Below are 23883 nucleotides of genomic sequence, written 5' to 3'. Positions count from 1 at the left end.
TCCACATGCTGCATAGTGTGGCCAAAAAAAACCCGATGGAAATAGGGTGGAGGACAATATTAATGGAGGAGAGGATGTCAAGGAATTGAGAGGTAGGATGTTAGAAGGATTGTCTACATGTGTATTGAGATTACCAAGAATTAAGAGGAGGAATTCTGGAGAGTAAGCCAGGAGCTAAAACAGTAAAAACTACCGCAGAAAGAGTTGAATGGTTGCCACTGAGACCCTATAGCCTGAAAAGCTGAAAATATTTGCTCTCTGGCTCCTGGCAGAAAAAGTGTGTCAATTTCTTCTTTAAAGTCTTGTTCATAAAACTGCAGGGGTGGGACTTCCCTGGTGGCACAGTGGTTAAGAATCTGCCTGCCAGTGCAGGGAACATGGGTTTGAGTCCTGGTCTGGGAAGGTCCCACATGCCACGGAACCGCTAAGCCCGTGCACCACAACTACTGAACCTGCACTCTAGAGAGCCTTCAAGCCACAACTACTGAGCCCCCATGCCACAACTACTGAAGCCTGCAAGCCTAGAGCCCGTGCTCTGCAGCAAGAGAAGCCACCGCAATGAGAAACCTGCACACTGCAATGAAGAGTAGCCCTTGCTCGACACAACTAGAGAAAGCCCACGCGCAGCAACGAAGACCCAATGCAGCCAAAAATAAATAAATAAATAAATTTATTTATTTAAAAAACTGCAGGGGTCACATCATCCAACGTGGGAAGAGAAAATGGGTTTTCGTCCTTCTCTCAAATAATATTCTGATCCAAGTAGACTAGCATTGACCAAATACCCTGTGTTCTGTGGCTTTTCTCTTTATTTTCTTCATTGCCCTGGTGGTTTTATCCCACTCTGTAGATGAGACACTGATGCTCAGAAAGGTCCCAAGGTGAGTAAGCATTGAGGTCGGTATTCATCATTAGACTGCCTCTCTTGGAAAGGCAAAAAAGATAATAAAAGCATTTCAGTTTATTACAATACCATAGGTGGCCTTATTGCATCTGTGAGTTGAACTGATAGATATGCAGTTCCTTCTTTGACATCTAAAAGTAAAGGAAATAAAACTAATGACATTGAAAGTAAAAAAGTAAAGAAATAAAATAAAATAGTAAATACATGAGGTGGGTATATTGGGATGAGAAGAATATCAGAAGATGCCCAAAGCTATTACAGAGAGTGGGTGATGTCTGAAAACATGAGATTCTGAGCTTGGGGTTATCAGGGAGGAAAGACTGAGAATGATCTGAAAATAGCAGGACACCTACCTGATGTCCGGGCCCAATAATATGACAGTCGTGGGAGTATATACATACAGCCACCACTTTAAATGCAAAAAGATGAAGGGAATGTTCAAGAAATATTTGAGAATATAGGTGATTTTGCTGATAATGGATCATAAAATTTAGAGTAAATAGTGGAAGAATTTTAGGATTTGGGAGGGGTGGGGGGGAACAGAGTAGGGGATATGCCAATCTTTATGGGGCTTCCAATGTGGGATATGGGGTGTCATGGAAGAACCCCAACCTCATTGAGAAAGGCAAGAAGTAACAAGACTCCAAAGGTGATAACTAGGCAAGCAAGCAGGTTGGTCTGCCACAACTCCTTGGTGGCTAAAAGTTGACATTGAAACTTAATGGATCAGAGCAAAACAGTTTCTTAGAGCACAGCAAACAGCAGGAGTATCAGCCTAACTGTGCTGATTCCCCTTGCCCTTAGGCCCCACAGGATGATATAATAGGCCCAGATGGATGCTGCACATGCAGTGGCTTGTGCCACAGCTAAGAATTTCAGGTCCAAGCCTCAGTATCTTTTATAGTAAGCAGCAGACAAGCCAGCCCGCCTCCCCACAGAAGGTACAGTTGAGCAAGCAGACAGCAGTCACACCGTGGTCACCTTGAGCTACTTAGTTGCTCCTCTGACTATCGAAACTGCTCAATAACATGGGATAAGTCTCGCAGTTGGTACCCTCTGCAGGGATGTCCAGGACCCACAAGGGATTGCCTCTCCCAACTTCATGGTGATTGATATAAACAGAGATAAAAAAACATAATGGGATTAGTTCCAAGGGATTCAAGGCAGAAGTTCAAGTCTGTTCAGTGTGGTTAGGGAATAAGGAGTGGTGGGTGTCTGGGTATTATTTTTTACCCCTGTTAATAGAGGCAAGGAAGTCTAGGGATTCAAGATCTCAGTCCCAGTTCATGTACCCCTCTTGTTCTCTGATGATGTAGGTAGAAAGCCTGATGGAAGGGGAAGGTTATAATCAAGTTCTCAGGAGCTCAGGTTCACTCTTGGCCCTGTTGGTGGAGGGGCACATTTACACCAGATGCAGAATCCACTTTGATACCTGCTGAAGGAGCTGGGATTTCTCAGGAAACCAGGGGTTAGTCTAGGGTTAGAAATCCCCTCTTTGATCACATGATGTGAATAGAAGACCTGAGAGCTGTGTGGTCTTAGTTCAGTGCATGGACCAGTTACACAGGCACACCCTGCACTCTCTATTTTTTTTTTGGCCATGCCACACGGCTTATGGGATCTTAGTTCACTGACCAGGGATAGAACCTGGGCCCACAGCAGTGAAAGCCAGTGAAAGCGTGGAGTCCTAACCACTGGGCCGCCAGGGAATTACACCCCCTCTGCTCTCTTGATGTTGGGGTAAAAGAATTCATGGAGGGCTTCCCTGGTGGCGCAGTGGTTGAGAGTCCGCCTGCCGATGCAGGGGACACGGGTTCGTGCCCCGATCCGTGGGGATCCCACATGCCGCGGAGCGGCTAGGCCCGTGAGCCATGGCCGCCGAGCCTGCGCGTCCGGAGCCTGTGCTCCGCAGCGGGAGAGGCCACAACAGTGAGAGGCCCGCGTACCGCAAAAAAAAAAAAAAAAAAAAAAAGAATTCATGGAGACATGGTCTTAATCCCTACATACCAGTTCACTCAGACTCCTATTGGGGAAGGGCAAACTTGTTTCTTCAGTCTTTGTCTTTTTTTTTTTTGGATTTTTTATATATATATATATAATATATATAAAACACAAAATGCACCATTTTAGCTTTTTTTTTTTTTTTTTTTTTTTTTTTGTGGTACGCGGGCCTCTCACTGTTGTGGCCTCTCCCGCTGCGGAGCACAGGCTCCGGACGCGCAGGCTCGGCGGCCATGGCTCACGGGCCTAGCCGCTCCGCGGCATGTGGGATCCCCACGGATCGGGGCACGAACCCGTGTCCCCTGCATCGGCAGGCGGACTCTCAACCACTGCGCCACCAGGGAAGCCCCGTTTTAGCTATTTTTAAGTGCACAGTCCAGTTGCATTAAGTTGCAAGTTGCATTCATATCGTTGTGCAACTGTCACTGCCATCCATCTCCAGAACTTTTTCATCTTCCCCAACTGAAATTTTGTACTTATTAAACACTAACTCCCCATTCCCCTCTCCAAGGCCCTGGTAACCATCATTCTACTTTCTGTCTCTATAGATGTGACTACTCTAGTACCTCATGTAAGTGGAATCATACAGTGTTTGTCCTCTTGTGACTGGCTTATTTCACTTAGTATAATGTCCTCAAGGTTCATCCATGTTGTAGCATGTGACAGAATTTCCTTATTTATTTGTTTATTTTGACCACGCCATTCACCTTGTGGGATTTTAGTTCCCTGACCAGGGACTGAACCCAAGTCCTTGGCATTGAAAGCACAGAGTTCTAGACACTGGCCCACCAGAGAATTCCCGAGAATCTCCTCACTCTTTAAGGCTGAGTAATATTGCACTGTACACAGACTGCATTCTGTTTGTCCATTGATCCATCAAGGAAGGCTTGGGTAGCTTCTGACCCTTTTGATTAAAACATCTGGGGAAACTAGAAGGCCCCTTTTCCTCCTTGATGGGGATAGGAAGTCCATACCCTTTGATTCTAATCATAATTCATAATCTTCGGTATGTATGTACTACTAACACTGATCCTGATCCAAGTATGGTCTTATTCATTTGTTTATTTATATAATGAATTCACTGTCTAACTTTAAAAATGGAACGTTGCCAATGATGTACAATCTATTTATTTGCTTCTTCCTTATCTCCTTCCCTTGCCCACCCTCAGGGTTTTTTTCATATATTTTATTGTACCTTATTCCTGAAATATATACTGTTCATGACACTACCCATTTATAAAAACTGGTAGAACTTTATAGCACAAAGAGTGAATCTTAATGTATGAAAATTTAAAAAAATCAACCAGGAGGACAGAAGATTCTAGGATGGAATATAGACTATTACAAAAGAATCTATATCATAAATGACATTATTTCACTGAAGTGGGTGAGGAAAAAGAGGTGCTGACTTAAGTAACTTTGGAAACTCTGGAAACTGGAAGAATGAAAAGGAACTATACTTAAGCTTTGTCCTCAGGTTGATAAAGTCGTTTTCCTTGGAGGTATGGGTTAACAATTCTAAAACCACTCTACGCATAGACCGGGAATGAACAAATAAGTATATGAATGGCAGATGATGGGAACCCGGTTTCTTACTGTTGGAGTGAGAGGGTACAGTTAGGAAAGGAGGGAAAGCTAGAGTGAACCATGTGATACTGGATTATAGTGAGAGCTATTAGTATGAACTCGTGTTTAGCTTAACACAGATACTGAGAGATGATGATAGTGTTGTGTATATACATATAGGTACAGATACGGTTATTTCCTAGCTCTGTCCTATGAGAGGCCTACAAGCAATGACACCCTGTAGCATTAGATCTTGATGTCCAAGATCTCCATACCATTCTCCAACAGTATATTTTAGGTGGGCTTCACCTTATATATTCTCTCTCTCTCTCTTTTTTGGTTTGGTTTGTTTGGCCATGCCACGCAGCTTGTGGGATCTTAGTTCCCCGGGCCCTTGGGACTGAAAGCACTGAGCCCTAACCACTGGACTGTCAGGGAATTCCCTACCATGATACTTTTTTTTTTTTTTTTTTTTTTTTTGCAGTACGCGGGCCTCTCACTGTTGTGGCCTCTCCCGTTGCGGAGCACAGGCTCCGGACGTGCAGGCTCAGCGGCCGTGGCTCACGGGCCCAGCCACTCCGCGGCATGCGGGATCCTCCCGGACCGGGGCACAAACCCGTGTCCCCTGCATTGGCAGGCGGACTCTCAACCACTGTGCCACCAGAGAAGCCCTCTTTTTCTTTTTTTTAAAATTAATTAACTAATTTATTTATTTTTGTCTGCGTTAGGTCTTCATTGTTGCGTGTAGGCTTTCTCCAGTTGTGGCTAGTGGGGGCTACTCTTCATTGCGGTGCATGGGCTTCTCATTGCAGTGGCTTCACTTGCTGCGGAGCACAGGCTCTAGGTGCGCAGGCTTCAGTAGTTGTGGTACGCGGGCTCAGTAGTTGTGGCACACAGGCTTAGTTGCTCCGTGGCATGTGGGATCTTCCCAGACCAGGGCTCAAACCTGAGTCCCCATCATTGGCAGGCAGACTCTTAACTACTGTGCCACCAGGGAAGTCCCCATGATACTCTTTTTGATGTATCAAAAAATTTACATTTTTTCCCATGAAAATATAATGGAAAAAATCTGTGTTTTGTTTTCTTGTTTTGTTCTCTGTCTTCAATATTAGAGTCTTTTCTCAGATATCTGGGAACTTTGGCTTCTGCTTGGCTCTTGGTTAAGAATGAAGAAGTAGGGCTTGCCTGGTGGCACAGTGGGTGAGAGTCCGCCTGCCGATGCAGGGTACACGGGTTCATGCCCCGGTCTGGGAAGAACCCACGTGCCGCAGAGCGGCTGGGCCCGTGAGCCATAGCCACTGAGCCTGCGCGTCCGGAGCCTATGCTCTGCAACGGGCGAGGCCACAACAGTGAGAGGCCCACATACCGCAAAAAAAAAAAAGAATGAGGAAGTAAATATCTGTTGAAATCTCTGAGCACATCCGTGGGGCTTGCTGACTTTGAGCTTCACTATAGGGGTGAACTGCATGGGTCATTTGTTGAGAACAAGATTCCCCAGAGAAATTTCTTTCAACCACCTGCCTTGATAGTAAAGGTGTGCGTTCTGGGATCCAAGTGGGAAAAATGGTTAGGGGCTCTGCGTACCCAGCATTCAGCATATGAAGAGTCATTTCATCCTCCTGCTTTACTATGCCTCCCATCCTCCAGTCCAGAACCTCTCTGTTTTACCTTCTCCAGAGAATATAACTCAAATATTCTCCTGGGATGACGGACAGGCTCAACCAATGCTATGGAGTGGGAAATCTATCTTTCGCACTTAGCTTTCACTCAACCCTCCTCATTTTAGTCCAGCCCCACCCCCATCCCACCCCCACACCCAGTTCCAGAGGTACTTAGTGCTATCAACCCCTGTGCCTTCTGAGGATTTTGTGATGTAATTCAGGTTGGCCCTCAGATTTGCCCACTGCCAGTTAGGCATTGAGCCTACTCTGTTCTTTCAAACTAATAACGCTTTGATTATTACCTACTGTTCTTCCTGTCCTAGTGAGTCTTCTTTCTTTTAAAAATACCATTACTGTATTGATAGTCGTGCTTTGAGAGGGAGTGAAATTAGATGGGTGTGCTCAGTTTGCCATATTAATTCCGAACCTTCTTACCTCCGGTCTTGCTCCCGTCAAATCCTACCTACAAGCCTTTACCTCATCTCTTGCCAGAAACAAGTGGAATCAGGGTGAGGGAGTCTAGACAGGCTCCCTGTGGAGGGTGACCAGTCATTCAGGTCAATGTCAGTGAAGGCATGGTAAATCCTGTCTCCCTCTGAGTCAACACTGAGATCCAAGAGGCTCTATCTTCGGGGTGAGACAAGATAGCAAGCACCAACGCACCACGACAATGTTAATAAACAAGCCATTAGTTTGAAACAGAACCTAATGAGGAGGACCAGAGATGGGGCCTCGCCCCCAGAAAGGGTAGTCTGGGAAGAATTGTATAGGTTGTCACTTAACCCAATGGTGAGGTTCAGGATAGGCCTATAGTTTCAGTGAGGAGAACTAAAGGACTAATCCAGAAATCACATAGAGCTAGAGCTGGGATGGTAGGCTTCAGCTCCAAGGACTCACCACTGGAGCAAGACTAACACCAGAGAGACTGTAGCCCCTGGGTTTGTCTAGGTCCTTGCTACTCAGAATATGGGTTCAAGGACCAACAGCTGGGGTATCATCTACTAGCTTGTTAGAAATACATAATCACAGGACCTACCCTAAGCTTATTGTATCAGAACCTACATTTTAACAAGATCCTCAGCTGATATGAGTCTGCCCACAGTTTAAAGGTCTTCTATACCTACCTCTGGGGGCAAGCTGAGGGCAACAGTTGCTACAATTAGGGATACTCTTACAGACTTGCAGAAAATAAATCAAACTGAACTGACACTACTTTATTCGTGGTGAGTAAATGGATTTTCCAGTGCTTGATCTACTCAGATAAAACCCAAGTATACCATTATGATGGGACCACAAAGTGAATAAAATTTGTAGGATGGTCATATTTTCTCAATTAATATGGAAGGGCCCATCATACTCTTAGGTTATTAATTTTATGAAGGCACTAAAACCAGATGGAGAAACACGTGTCTTATGTTTCAACAATTGCCAAGGGTTTAGAAAAACAAACCAAGAAAAACATGAGGACCTTTGGGAATCTAAAAGATGAAATGTAGGATTTGTGTAGCCTCACATTCTTGGTGTAGTAGAAACATAGTATTTTGATTCAAAAGACCTGGTTTGAATCACATGTCCATCACTTACTGGCTAATAGTGGCCAAGTTATTCAACCTCTGAGTTTTCTCATCTGAAAATGAGGAATAATAATACCAAATCATAGGGTGAAGTGAGCATTAAATAAGATGGTAAAGGGACGTTAAAACTATGAGGTACTGTGCAAATGTGACTTTTGTTGTTATTAAGCCCCTGGTTCAATTACAATTCTGTAAAGTAGAGCTATGACCAAACTGTATGACTAGAAAGTCTGGGGAATGCGGTAATTACCTACATGTTGTGATTTGAGAGACACTAGAAAAGGTCTTTGCTTGAGTGATAACTACAGCGTCTGAAATTCCGCCACCAATGTTATTATTCCTTGAGGTTAAATTAGTCTATCGTCTCCGTGAATCCCTCTGTTAAAGTCCAAATTCCACAATGAAAATACAATCAGCCCCTACTTGTGTTATTGCTTTAAATGTTTCAAAATTTTTTCGTATTTATTATCTTATATTACCCTTTCAATTATGTGATATGGTGGGGTTGATATTTTTACTATTTTTGCCATTTTGCAAATAAACTAATTGAGGCTCAGACAGCTGAAAGTGACTTAACCAAGTTCACACAGTCACTTCCATCCCTCCTGAAACTCAAGTCAAACATTCAAGTAAGTCTTTATCCTTCCTTTCCCTGCTATCTTATATTCGAGGCATGAGAAGATGCTATCAGTTCTACCTCCAAAATATTTTAAAATCCATATTCTCTTCTCCACGTCTACTGCTATTTACTTTATCTACCATATTTCTACATCATTATCATCTCTACACTATCATCTCTCACCTGGACTACTGCGATACCCTTCTGACTCTTCTCCCTGCTTCTACCTTTACCCCCACAATGCATCCTCATAAAGTAACCAAAATGATCTTTTAAAAACAGAAAGTGGATTTTCAACAAATGGTGCTGGATATCCACATGCCAAAGAATGAAATTGGACTCTTACTGTACAACGTATACAAAAATTAACTCAAGGGGCTTCCCTGGTGGCACAGTGGTTGAGAGTCCGCCTTCCGATGCAGGGGACGCGGGTTCGTGCTCTGGTCCGGGAAGATCCCACATGCCGCGGAGTGGCTGGGTCCGTGAGCCATGGACGCTGAGCCTGCACGTCCGGAGCCTGTGCTCCGCAACAGGAGAGGCCACAACAGTGAGAGGCCCGCGTACCGCAAAAAAAAAAAAAAAAAAAAATTAACTCAAAATGGATGAAAGATCTAAACGTAGAAGCTAAAACTATAAATCTCTTAGAAGAAAACATAGTAGAAGAAAAGCTTTATGACATTGGATTTGGCAATGATTTCTTGGATACAACACCAAAACCACAGGCAACAAAAGAAAAAACAAATAAATTGGAGTTCATCAAAATTAAAAACACTTTGTGGGGCTTCCCTGGTGGCGCAGTGGTTGAGGATCTTCCTGCCAATACAGGGGACACGAGTTCGAGCCCTGGTCTGAGAAGATCCCACATGCCGCGGAGCAACTAGGCCCATGAGCCACAACTACTGAGCCTGCGTGTCTGGAGCCTGTGCTCTGCAACAAGAGAGGCCGCGACAGTGAGAGGCCCACGCACCACGATGAAGAGTGGCCCCTACTTGCCGCAACTAGAGAAAGCCCTCACACAGAAACGAAGACCAGAGACAGCCAAACATAAATAAGTAAATAAATAAATTTATAAAAAAAAAAACAAAACACTTTGTGCATCAAAGAACACTATCGGGCTTCCCTGGTGGCGCAGTGGTTGAGCGTCCGCCTGCCGATGCAGGGGACACGGGTTCGTGCCCCGGTCCGGGAAGATCCCACATGCCGCGGAGCGGCTGGGCCCGTGAGCCATGGCCGCTGAGCCTGCGCGTCCGGGGCCTGTGCTCCGCAACGGGAGAGGCCACAACAGTGAGAGGCCCGTGTACCGCAAAAAAAAAAAAAAGAACACTATCAACAGAGTGAAAGACAACCCATGGAGTGGGAGAAAATATTTGCAAATACCTGATAAAGGATTAATATCCAAACTACAAAGAACTCCTACAACTCTTCAACAGAAAAACAAACAAACCAATTAAAAATGAGCTAAGGACTTGAATGGACTTTTTCTCCAAAAAAGATATACAGATGGTCAATAAGCACATGAAAAGATGCTCAACATCACTAATCATTAGGGAAGTGCAAATCAAAACCACAATGAGGGGGCTTCCCTGGTGGTGCAGTGGTTGAGAGTCCGCCTGCCAATGCAGGGAACACGGGTTCGTGCCCCAGTCCGGGAAGATCCCACATGCTGCGCAGTGGCTGGGCCTGTGAGCCATGGCCACTGAGCCTGCACGTCTGGAGCCTGTGCTCCAGCAACGGGAGAGGCCACAACAGTGAGAGGCCCGCGTACTGCAAAAAAAAAAAAAAAAAAAAAAAAAAAAAAAAAAAAAAAAAAAAACAATGAGATACCACTTCACATTCATTAGGATGATGAAAGAAAGAAAGAAAAAGAAAGAAGAAAGGGAAAAGAAAAGTAAAAGAGGAAAAGAAGAAGGGAAGGGAGAAGGAAGGAAGAGGAAGGAAGGGAAGGAGGGAGGGGGAGGGAGAGATGGAGAAAGGAAGAGAGAGAGATAAAGAAAGAAAGAAAAAAGAAAGAAAGAAAGAGGAAGGATGGAAGGAAGGGAGAAAGGAAAGGAAAGAAAAGAACAAGTGTTGACAAAGATATGCAGAAATTGGAACCCTTGCGCACTGCTGATGGGAATGGAAAATGGTGAAGCCACTGTGAAAAACAGTATGGCAGTTCCTCAAAAAATTAAAGAATTAGGGAATTCCCTGGTGGTCCAGTGTTTAGGACACCGCACTTTCACTGCTGAGGGCCCAGGTTCAATCCCTGGTCAGGGAACTAAGATCCTGAAATCCGTGCAGCACGTCCAAACAAACAAAAGAATTACCATACAATCCAGCAATTCTACTTATGGGTATGTATTCAAAAGAATTGAAAGCAAAGACTTGAACAGATATTTGTACATTCATAGGAGCATTATTCACAATAGCCAAAGATGGAAACAACACAAATGTCCACTGATGTATGAATGGATAAACAAAACATGAGGGGGTTTTTTGTATATACATTCAATGGAATATGCTTCAGCCTTAAAAATGAAGGAAAGTATGACACATGCTACAACATGATGAACCTTAAAGATATTACGCTGAGTGAAATAAGCCAGACACGAAAGGACAAATACTGTATGATTCCATTCATATGAGGTACCTAGAAGAGTCAAATTCAGAGACAGAAAGTAGAATGGTGATTGCCAGGGGTAGGGGGAGAGGAGAATGCGGAGTTATTTTTTAATAGATACCGAATCTAACTTTAGGAAGATGAAAAAGTTCTGGAGATGGATGGTGGTGATAGTTTCACAACAATGTGAATGTACTTAATGCCACTGAACTATACACCTAAAAATAATTAAAGTGGTAAGTGTTATGTATATTTTACAAAAACAAACAAACCAACCAAAAATCCCTCCAAAGCAGAAACCTGATCTTCTCAATCCTCTCCTTAGGATCTTTTAATGATTTCTGTTTACAGTTAGCATGGGCTGCAAGGCCCTGCATTACCTGGCTGGTGTTTACTTTGCCAACCTCATTTTGGGAAGGAAGAAAGGGAGGTCAGGAGCGATAAAGGGAGGAATCAGAGCTGAGATTCAAATCCAGGTCTCCTGACTCTCAATGATATAGTCTGTCTACTGTAATTACCTGCCTCCTATATTTGTAAGTTAAACTTAATCAGCTAATTAACACCTTAGATCAAATAATTTAACAATTGTTTTCCAATGTGATACCTTGCTGAGAATACAGTCCTTACCTACATAATATGATAACTTTTACATGAAGAAAGATATCCTGAGCAGGTAGCATTGGAAAATAAAAGCAGAGTGGGGAACTGCAGTCAGTTCTGATTTGTTCTAACTGGGGAAGCAGGGGAAGCTTTACAGAGGGCTATTAGGACTCAGCAAAGCTTTAAGAAGAAGTAGAATTTCCATGGGTAAAGGATGGTAAAAAGGACACTGAGGGCAGAGGACAGCCAGAGCAAAGACAAGGAAAAATGCATGAGTGGAGAATGCCTGGGAACAGTCAGGTAGATGGAAGGGTGGAGCAGATGGAGTGTAGACTGGAGCGGTGGGAGATGAAGCTGGGGAGGCAGTTCAGGACCTAAAAGGGAGAAGGGAACTCAAAGCCATGATAAGGAAACTGGACTTTAAGAGAAAAGGAGAGTGAGTCACTGCAGTGTAGAATCAGAGCCAAGGAACCCCAGGAGTTTTTGGTGGAGAGAAAGGGAAAGGGCAACGTCATGGGCCAAGTACCTGCATCTGAGCATGTGGGGACTTAGGATGGGGAAGGCAGAAAAGATGGGGAAGAAAAAGGAAGGTCTCTTCCGGACCTATGCTCAGACAGGGAAATTAAGAGGAGGGGACCAGAGACAGGCGTTAGACAACTGTGGTACTATTTGATGAACTCTCAAGAGTGTAGTTCGCACAGGAAACTATATTAAATATCTTGTGATAAACCATAATAGAAAAGAATATGAAAAAGAATGTGTATATATGTATAACTGAATCACTTTGCTGTACAGCAGAAATTAACACAACGTTGTAAATAAACTATACTTCAATAGAATAATTTTTTTAAAAAAGAGTGTAGTTCGAACCTGGAATCAAGAGACCTTAATGAAAAAAGTAACAGAGGTGGGTGGATCCTAGAGGGTTTTGATAAAGATCTTAGATAATTTCCTTATTTTAGAAATTTTAGCCTAAGTCCTTGAAAATTGCACTAATACCTCTGGCTGACTGGCTATCTACAACAGCAGAGTGAATGGAATAAATAAATAAGATTTTTAAAATCTTATTTAATGTTTATAGGCATATTTATTTTAAAAGTGACTGGGGACTTCCCTGGTGGCACAGTGGTCAAGAATCTGCCTGCCAATGCAGGGGACACAGGTTCGAGCCCTGGTCTGGGAAGATCCCACATGCTGCAGAGCAACTAAGCCCTTGCACCACAATTACTGAGCCTGCATGCCACATCTACTGAGTCTGCATGCTGCAACTACTGAAGCCTGCGTGCTTAGAGCCTGTGCTCTGCAACAAGAGAAGCCATTGCAATGAGAGTCCGCACACTGTAATGAAGAGTAGCCCCCGCTCGCCGCAACTAGAGAAAGCCCACGTGTAGTAACAAAAACCTAATGCAGCCAAAACAAATTTTTTTTTATAAATAAATAAATAAAATAAAAAATGACTGAATTAGAAGACATTAAATAATGTTGATACACACCAGGAAGGGATTAGGCAAGGAAAGGCACGTTATTTCACCACAAGAAATAAAGACCATAGTTAGAAGTTAATGACCAGCCAAAGATTTAGGACTTGTGGTAGTTTTCCTAGCTCCATAGGATCATTATGGTGGAAACTTCTTTATGGTACTTAGCTGAAATAAACAGATGGCAGTTGGAGAATTTTACTCTGTGACCCCAATGTAGTGTTAAAAAGAAAGCACTTTTTTAATAAGTCTGGTGTGTTAGGAGGGAAGGCACAAAAATCCAAAATGGTTTGGTGATACTGAAAATCCTATCAAGTAAGAGGGCATAGTGAAGCTCCAAGAGGGCAGAGATCTCTGTAGCCCAATCCGCTAGAAAGTGACCAGCACACAGAAACATTCAGTAAGTATTCTGAAAGAATGGATGGATGCACAGGTATGGATTCTTGGCTTTGTTTTAACTTAGAAGATTTCCAGCAGTGAGCCACAAAGCTCTGAGCTTGGTCCTGAGCTGTTATGTTCTTTTGATTGAAGAAATACAAAGTATGCTTACCAAAAAGCTATCAATAATTAGGGCTGGCGAGTAACACGCTGGCCTTAGAAGAAAATTCCCTGTCAAGTGACTACTTACATCAGAATTTGAGTAAATATCTGTAAGTTGTGCTATAAATAGATTTCTACATGACTTCTCACCTGAGATGCCTTCTAATTTTCAAGTTTCCCCATAATGATCATGTTACTCCTTATACTTAAGCGCCTGCAAATGTTCCCTATTGCCTATCTACGTAACAATTTCCTCTTTGCAATGCCCTGCTTACTTTGATCCTACTCTCCTTTTTTTTTCAGCACTTTTGAAAAGCTTTTTCTCATCCCACACAGAGGCCATGCCTGTTCTACTTCAGTGATTAAAAGTTTAAATAACGTAAGTGTTGGATTTAGAAGGAACTGGCTCTGAATTCCAGATCTACCACTTGCTGTGGGGCTTTTGGTAAATTACCTGACTTCTTTCAGCTTTAGTTTTATCATAAAATGGTGATGATGATGATGTGTTTTCTGAGGATTAATAAAGATCATATGGAAGTTCCCAGGACTGTGTCTGATACTTAGTTCTGTCATCTTCCTCACGGATTTTTTCCCCTTCTGTCAGGACCATACTATTCACTGCCTAATTGCTTTTGAATTGTTTCACGGGTTTTCATTTTAGCGTTACTACTAGATTGTTATGAAATCCTGGAGTCTGTAAGCAGGGTCCAAAAAGTTTGACCTCCCATACCTGTAGTACTTGTCTATAAAATGAGACAGCTGGACCAAATAATCCTTTTATCTATGAATTCTGTTATTTCAATATGCCTTTTGTATCCCTGAGGTGGCTTGCACAGTCTGACACATAACTATTTGTTAACTGATTGACTAAAATCTCTTTGTTGTTACTTCTCTCTTTTCTATTTACAGTAGTCATAATATAGTAGTATTAGGATCAATATAGTAGGATCAACTAGGATAATGTATATGAAAGTAATTTTAAAATTTGAAGTAGTAATTATATGTGTATATATAAGTTATATATTTATATATATTATATGTATATATAAGCAGTACATAATATATATAAACTACCATCTATATATATCTGTATACAAATATATGTAAATATATAGATATAGCTAGCTAGATAGATAGATGATGTGATAGTTGTAATAGTAGAAAGAATAGTGGTAATAGGACCATCCATGATTTGAGGCAATTCTAATTTATTTACCAGTGTAAGACTGAGGCTGGACTTATGTGACCCCAGGCCCAGCTTATGCTTGTCCAGGGTGATTCTCTGACAGCAGAGAGGTCCCATGTCATTGGGAAATTATTATTTATTAGTTTTACAGTGCATTGTACACAGAATCCATGCTCTGTGTTAGTCAATGTGAAAAAAATAAAGCTGATTCAGGCATGATCCCAATCTGGTGAAGGAGACAGCTAATATGAAGTTATCACCATAATATTTTACTCCTGAGAGATATTAAGCAAGGGAGATTTTTCTCCTGCTGCCTCTTCTCTTCAAGCCTTTAATCTTGCTGGCCCCTTACTTCTCTCCTTTACCCTCTCTGCTTTATACCTGGCAATTCCTATTTATTCTTTTTGTTTTAATTAATTAATTAATCTATTTATTTTTGGCTGTGTTGGGTCTTCATTGCTGCACGCGGGCTTTCTCTAGTTGCAGCGAACGGGGACTACTCTTCCTTGCGGTGCGCGGACTTCTCATTGTGGTGGCTTTTCTTGTTGCAGAGCACGGGCTCTAGGTGTGCGGGCTTCAGTAGTTGCGGCACGCAGGCTCAGTAGTTGTGACTCACGGGCTCTATAGCGCAGGCTCAAGAGTTGTGGCACACAGGCTTTGTTGCTCCGTGGCATGTGGGATCTTCCCAGACCAGGTATCAAACCTATGTCCCCTGCATTGGCAGGTGGATTCTTAACCACTGCACCACCAGGGAAGTCCTTCCTATTTATTCTTTAAGACACAGTTCAGGTACACAATGCTTCCACTCCCCCCATACCTTACCATCACATTACTAAAGGCCTATTTATAGCAGTTCCTTTTAGCTAGTACATCATGTTAAGCAATCAAGAAAAATTAAAAGGCATATTAAAAAGCAAAAAAAAAAAAAAGAACCTGCAATTTGAAGAGACAGCGCAAGCATCAAAACCAGACATCTAACCAGAGCTGTTAGAATGATCAGACCTGGAATTTAGAACAACTATGATTAATGTACTAAGGACTCTAAGGGATAAAGTAGACAGCATGCAAGAACAGATGGGTAATGTAAGAAAAGAGATGGAAATTCTAAGAAAGAATCAAAAATAAATGCTAGAGATCAAAAACACTGTAACAGAAATGAAGAATGTCTTTCATGGCTTATTAGTAGACTGGTCATGGCTGAGGAAAGAAACTCTGAGCTTGAGGACGTATCAAGAGAAGTCTCCAAAACTGAAAAGCAAAGAGAATAAAGATTGAAAAAAACAGAATAGAATATCCAAGGACTGTAGGACAACTACAAAAAGTATAAGATATGCATAATGGAAATAACAAAAAGAGAAGAAATAGAGAAAGGAACAAGAGGAATATTTGAAACAATAATGACTCAGAATTTCTCCAAATTAATGTCAGACACAAAATCACAGATCCAGGGAGATTGGAGAACAACGAGAAATATAGATGTAAAAAAACCTACACCTAGGCATAGCATTTTCAAACTATAGAAAACCAAAGATAAAGAAAAATGCAAACTCCTAGAAAATAACATAGAAGAAAAACCTAGATGATCTTTTAGATATTAATACAACGCCAAGGGACTTCCCTGGTGGTGCAGTGGTTAAGAATCCACCTGCCAATGCAGGGGACATGGGTTTGAGCCCTGGTCCGGGAAGATCCCACATGCCGCAGAGCAACTAAGCCCGTGCGCCACAACTACTAAGCCTGCGCTCTAGAGCCCGCGAGCCACAACTACTGAGCCTGCATGTTGCAACTACTGAAGCCTGCACACCTAGAGCCCATGCTCTGCAGCAAAAGAAGCCACCGCAATGAGAAGCCTGTGTACCACAACGAAGAGTAGCCCCCACTCACCACAGATAGAGAAAGCAATGAAGACCCAACGCAGCCAAAAATAAATAACTAAATAAATTTTTTTAAAAAAACGCAGCCAAAAATAAATGACTAAATAAATTTAAAAAAATACAATGCCAAAGGCACAGTCCATGAGGGAAATAATTGATAAACTGGACTCCATTAAAATAAAAACTTCTGTACCACAAAAGACAATGTCAAAAGACTAAAAAGACAAGCCACAGAATGGGAGAGAATATTTGCAAAAGACATCTGATAAAGGACTGTTATCCTAAATATACAAAGAACTTTTAAAACTCAACAATAAAGAAACAAACAACCTGATTTTAAAAATGGGCCAAAGTCCTTAACAGATTCCTTACCAAAGAAAATATACAGATGGCAAATATGCATATGAAAAAATGCTCCACATCATACATCATTAGGGAATTGCAAATAAAACAACGAGAATATCACTACATACCTATTAAAATAGTCAAAATCCAGGACTTCCTAGTGGTCCAGTGGTTAAGACTCTGAGCTTCTACTGCGGGTTGCATCTCTGGTGGGGGTAGTTCTGCATGCTGAACTATGCGATCAAAAAAAAAAAAGAGTCAAAATCCAGAACACCGACAAACCAAGTGCTGAGAAGAATATGCCATTGGCTGGTGGGAATGCTAAATAGTTTAGCCACTTTGGAAGACAATTTGGTGGTTTCTTACAAAACTAAACATACTCTTATCATATAACCCAGCAATCATGCTTCTTGGTATTTACCCAAATGAGTTGAAAACCTAGGTCCACATGAACACCTGCACATGGATGTTTAAGGCAGCTTCATTCATAATAGCCAGAACTTGGAAGCAACCAAGATATTCTTCAAAAGGCAAATGGTATATCCATTCAATAGAATATTGTTTATCACTGAAAAGCAATGAGCTATCAAGCCATGAAAAGACATGGAGGAATCTTAAATGCATGTTACTAAGTAAAAGAAGCTAATCTGAAAAGGCCACATACTGTATGATTCCAACTACATGATGTTTGGAGAAGGCAAAACTATGGCGGCATTAAAAAAAAAAACAGTGGTTGCCGGGATTTGGAGAGGGAAGGGGTAGGGAGGAATAGGTGGAACACAGAGAAATTTTAGGGCAGTGAAAACACTGTGATATTGTAATGTTGGATACATATCATTATACATTTGTCCAAACCCACAGAAAGTACAATACCAAGAGTAAACCCTAATGCAATTTATGGACTTTGGGTAATTATGATGTGTCAGTGTAGGTTCATCAACTAGGGGCAGGACGTAGAGAATGGACTTGAGGACATGGGGAGGGGGAAGGGTAAGCTGGGATGAAGTGAGAGTGGCATGGACTTATATATACTAACAAATGTAAAATAGATGGCTAGTGGGAAGCAGCCGCATAGCACAAGGAGATCTTTGTGCTTTGTGACCACCTAGAGGGGTGGGATAGGGAGGGTGGGAGTGAGACACAAGAGGGAGGAGATATGGGGATATATATATATATATATATATATATATATATATATATATATATGTATAGCTGATTCACTTTGTCATAAAGCAGAAACTAACACACCATTGTGAAGCAATTACACTCTAATAAAGATGTTAAAAAAAATAATAAATAAGTTAAAATTTTTTAAATGTAGGTTCATCAATTGTAACAAATGTACCATCCTGTTATAATAGTAGGGGAGGCTGTCCATGTGGGTGGGCAAGAGGTATATGGGAAATCTCTATACCTTCTTCTCATTTTGCTGTGAACCTAAAAGTGCTCTTTAAAAATTGTCTTAAAAAAAAATCAGATCAGGCATCATTTTCTCCTAGACACCTTTTCTAACCACCCCACCTCCTCCTTTCACTTCTTGGAACATTCAATTCTCTCCTCTATCATTGTGTATTGTATTAGAATCATTTGTCCTCACTATCACTAGATAGTGAGTTCCTTGAGGAGAGAAATGTTACCTTACTCATTTTTCTCCCCATTGTTTAGCAGAGTGCCTGACACATAAGTAAGAATTAAATAAATATCTACTGAAATGAAAAGAAATTCAGTGGGCCTAAGATGACTTTGTCAATTACTTGGACATAGCCTTTAAGAATATCCAGCTTTTTAAAACATACAAGAAGATGCAAGAAACTGTCTGCCAGAACTAATTTGGACGATGCCCGGTTACCTCCTGTGTTCCAACTTCCCACTGCATTGCAGCCTTTTAGGATTCCAGGTGCTGATTCCTATTCTTGACCTCGCTTCCACCATCTGCTCCCCTCAGCTTTAACCGTCTTCTTTCTTGAGACCTGAAAATTAACCTTGACTATTCATCCATCAAATATTTACCAAAAAATATTTATTATGCCGGGCACTTCCTGGTACTGGGGTTACAAGCAAACAAGGCTCCTACCCCAGAAGAACTCATTTAGTCAGGGAGAGAGACTTGTAAACACATGGGTAAGAGAAAGGTAGACATTGTGATAGAAACAGTCATGGACTATTGGCACTCAGAACTCAGGGTTTTATCTTGAGAGCGACCCTAAAAATCCATGATATAAGGATTTGTCATTTTTAATGAAGTGGAAATTTGAATGAAACTATCTTGAAGGTTGGTGGGCAATGAAAGCAAAGCACTTAACAGATGTCTAGACTGGGTGTGTATTTTGGTCTGGCATTGAGGTTCTTAACTCCTTCTCAAGCACATTGTTACATTCATTACAGATATCAAGCTGATTGTTTAAATTTTTCAGGTACATTTAATCAGAGAGTAAATGCTATTGTAGGGTTCCCAACTTGGGGTGTTCTCTAAGACCTCAGAAAAATGTTCTTATGAATGTGAAGGATATATGTACGTAAGGATAAATTTATTAAATATATAGACCTGTACAATGAAAGTTACAAAATTTGCTGAGAAAAATTAAAGATGATCTAAAATGATGGCACAATAAACAGTATTCATGAATCAGAAGAGTCAATGTTGTTTTCAATTCTCCCCCAAATATGTATTCAATGTATGCCAGTCAAAATTTCAAAAGGCTTTTTGTAGAAATCAAGAACATGATTCTAAAATTTATATGGAGGGAATATCCTGGCAGTCCAGTGGTTAGGACTCGGTGCTTTCACTGCTGGGGAGCCTGGGGTTCAATCCCTGGTGGGGGAACTAATATCCCACAAGCCACACAGCATAGCCAAAATTAATTAATTAAGTAAAATTTATATGGAAATGCAAAGGACCTAGGATAGTCAAAACAATTCTGAAGAAGAAGACAGCTAGAAGACTTACACTATCTGATTTCAAAAGTAACTATATAGTTACAGAAATTGTGATAGTCTGGTATTGATATAAAGATAGACATAAATATAAATGGAACAGAATATAAGTCCAAAATTGACCCACACATATATAGCCAATTGTCTTACAATAAAGCAGCCAAGATGTCAATAATTCAATGGAGGACTTACCTCGTGGCGCAGTGGTTAAGAGTCCACCTGCCAATGCAGGGGACACGAGTTCAAGCCCTGGTCCGGGAAGATCCCACATGCCGCAGAGCAACTAAGCCCGCAAGCCACAACTAGTGAGCCTGTGCAGCACAACTACTGAAGCCCGTGCACCTAGAGCCCGTGCTCCGCAACAACAGAAGCCACCGCAATGAGAAGCCCGCGCATTGCAGTGAAGAATAGCCCCCGCTCGCCGAGAAAGCCCGTGCGCAGCAACGAAGACCTAACGTAGCCAAAAATAAATAAAGAAATAAATAAATTGCACCGGAACAATTGGACATCCATATGCACAACAATTAACTTTGTTCTTTACCTCACACTATGCACAAAAATTACCTTAAAAAGGATTACTGACTGAAATGTAAAACTTAAAGATATAAAACTTCTAGGAGAAAACATGGGAGAAACTCTATTGTATTGATAACTAATAGTAAAGATTTCTTAAATAGAACACAAAAATCACACACCATAAATGAAAGAGAATGATAAACTGTATTTTACCAAAGTTAAAAACTTCTGTTCTTCAGAAGATACTGTAGAGAATTCCCTGGTGGTCCAGTTAAGATCCTGCATGACGAGTGGCATGGCCAAAAAACAAAACAAAAATTAAAAAAAAAGCAAACAAAAAGACACTGTTAAGAAAATGAAAACACAAGCCACAGATTGGGAGAAAAAAATGTTTGAAATAAATATATTGACAAAGAACTTTTGTTCTGAATATAGAAGAACTTTTACGACTCAGTAATAAGAAAAATAACCTCATATTTTTTAATGGGCAAGAGTTGAACAGGCACTTTGCAAAAGAAGATATATAAATGGCCAAAAAGAATATGAAAAGATGCTTAATATCATCAGGGAAATGCAAGTTAACACCACCATAAGATATCGTAACAACTAGAATGGCTAAAGTTTTTTTAATTGATAATATTGTGTATTGCCAAGGATACAGAGCAACTGGAACTCTCACAGTCTGCTGATGGGGGTGTAAAATGATAAGCCACTTTGGAAAACAGATGGGAAGTTTATTATAATGCTAAACATACACTTGCCATATGACTCAGCATTTCCAGTCCTAGGTCCAAGAGATCCAAGAGAAAGGAAAACACATGTCCACACAAAGATTTCTACATGAACTTCCATCCTCATTTTATTTATAATAAGCAAAACCAGAAACAACCCAAATGCCCATTAACTATTGACTGGATAAACAAATTGTAGAATATCCATCAACAGAACACTACTTGGCAATACAAAGGAGTGAACCATGTACTGGTACACACAACAACATGGATGAATCTTAACATATCATGTTAACAGGAAGAAACCAGAAACAAAAGTTGATTCTACTCTATGATTCTATTTATTGAAATTGTAGAAAAAGCAAAACTAAAGTGACAGAAAGCGGATCAATGTCTGGTCATGTCAAAATGACTCAGGAGCCAACTTGAATGGGATTATTTTGGGGCAATCTGGTTATCAATAAGAAAAATAATTGCAATGAATGAAACATATCAAATGTGTTTCAGTCCATGAGTTTATAATGATATTAAACCACACACACACACACAGTTAAAAAAATATAAGAATATGACAAATTAACAATTTTCAGTTGGGAAGACAAAAATGTTGTTATATAATATGTTCTTTTTTTTTAAATAGATCTTTATTGGAGTACAATTGCTTCACAATACTGTGTTAGTTTCTGCTGTACAACAAAGTGAATCAGCCATATGAATACACATATCCCCATATCCCCTCCCTCCTGAGCCTCCCTCCCACCCTCCCTATCCCATCCCTCTAGGTCATCACAAAGCAAGGAGCTGACCTCCCTGTGCTATGCTGCTGCTTCCCACTAGCCAACTATTTTACATTCGGTAGTGTATATATGTCGATGCTACTCTCACTTCACCCCAGAAGTAGCACCCGATGCTACTCCCCCTCCCACCCCATGTCCTCAAGTCCATGCTCTATGTCTACATCTTTATTCCTGCCCTGCAACTAGGTTCATCAGTACCAATTTTTTTTTTTTTTAGATTTGATATGTATGCGTTAGCATACAGTATTTTTCTCTTTTTGACTTACTTCACTCTGTATGACAGACTCTAGGTCCATCCACCTCACTACAAATAACTCAATTTTGTTTCTTTTTACTGCTAAGTAATATTCCATTGTCTTTACATTATTTCTAACAATATCTTGACCTGACCACAAAGATCTTAAAATTGAGAAATAAAATACTTACTGACCATATGGTTACTGATTGAAATAAATCGAGGCAAATGAAAATGCGTTAATTTGTAAGAAAGGGAGTGAAAAAAAATTTTCCTGTTGAAACATTTCTTAATGTTGTTTTAATAATAAATAAAACTCTGAAACTTTTTCTATAAACCATCGGACCTTGCGTTCTACCCACAGAAATTCCCTGAATTCACACTGTGAGTCCATTCTCAGTCCACATAGCTTTTCTTCCTTCTTTTCATGTCTGAAATGCCAGGTCCCCTGAAGTCTCCCAGTTTAATTACTGTAAGTGACGAAATGTCAAATAGTCTCCTAAATTCCAGGCCACTTGGGTGGTGTTTTGACACTCATTCTCAAAGTTCTAGGTTTACATTTGATCATGTTTACGTTACACCAGTCAGTCCATAGACCTTTTGTCAGGGTTTCTATATTTCTTCCCTTTGGGTTGGCATGCAGTCATGAGCGAAACCAGAAAGAATCCGGATGGAATCATTAAACCCATCATCATTAATGGAAAGACAACTTGAAGGGCAAGCTCTCCTGACAGCTTTCAGTCAATTTGTCTCATAGTCAGAAAAAAACTATTTTTACCTATCACCAGCTGTATGGTGATATGGAAAACTGTATGGAAAACACAGACCCTGAATGGGGCCCAGCGGAAGGGGAGGTTGTGTGTGGGAAGTGAGGAGTGAGATAGTGTTGTATGCCCCAGAATTACGTTCCTGCAAGGAACTGAGGGGATAGTGGAGGCTTAGAGCTAAAAAGAACCTCAGCAATGACCTAGTCCATCCCTTTCTCCTTACACATTAAGAAACAAAGGCTCAAAGAAGTAAAATGAGCAATAGCCTTCGGAGAAGAACCCAGGGTACCCTGAAGCTTAGTTTAGGGTCCTTTCCACTCTACCGCCTGCATTGTTTAAATGAATTATTTAGAAAGCTAAAACAGACATATTAGGAGACAACATCAATAAATTTCAGGGTTCGGTGACATTCAGATTTTGCCAAAACACTAAAAACTGCCTGAGCCACAGAGGTATTCAAATATTAGCAGAGGCTAGTTTAACCAGCTCTAGTGTTCCCTGGGGCACACTTCCCTTGTTTGTTTATTAATTAAAAAGTTGAAAACAAGGAAGTATAAAGATAGGTCATAGGTTCCACATAGGCACAAATTCAACGCTTGATCATTCATTCCTGGTTGAGCAATACTTAATGAGTGTCTGCTATGCATCAAGGCAGCATGCCAGGTGCTGGGAATCCACACAACAAGGTCTCTGCTCCCTCAGAGCTTAGAGTATAGCAGGGAAGACAGTGTATTAAAAGTAGTAATTACATTAAAGTGTGTTGAGTGTTAAAACTGAAGAAATTCAGGATCCTATGGATTTATCCCTGGAGACTAATTCAAGCTGCATCATTTGAGTTCCCCAAACACAAATTCTTTTCGATAAAACATTTAAAGCAACAAACATTTACCCGCTGGTGTGCCATAAATTGTGTGAACATCTGCAAGAGAATTCCGAGGTAAATTAGCGTTTTATAG

At 41.0% G+C, this 23883-nt stretch overlaps 1 long non-coding RNA gene across 1 annotated transcript; it reads right to left on the bottom strand.

The window, feature by feature from the left end:
• Positions 1–1896: 1896 nt before the first annotated feature.
• LOC116757656 lies at positions 1897–23831 on the bottom strand. Its single transcript, XR_004351051.1, has 3 exons — positions 23817–23831; positions 17076–17180; positions 1897–2002 (listed from the first exon to the last, which is right to left on the bottom strand). It is a non-coding gene; the product is annotated as an uncharacterized LOC116757656 (long non-coding RNA).
• Between the last annotated feature and the right edge of the window lie 52 nt (positions 23832–23883).

This window comes from Phocoena sinus, chromosome 8 (genome assembly GCF_008692025.1).
Source record: "Phocoena sinus isolate mPhoSin1 chromosome 8, mPhoSin1.pri, whole genome shotgun sequence".
NCBI lineage: Eukaryota > Metazoa > Chordata > Mammalia > Artiodactyla > Phocoenidae > Phocoena > Phocoena sinus.
Note: the sequence above shows the minus strand (reverse complement) of the source record. Positions and strands in the feature narration are given on the sequence as shown.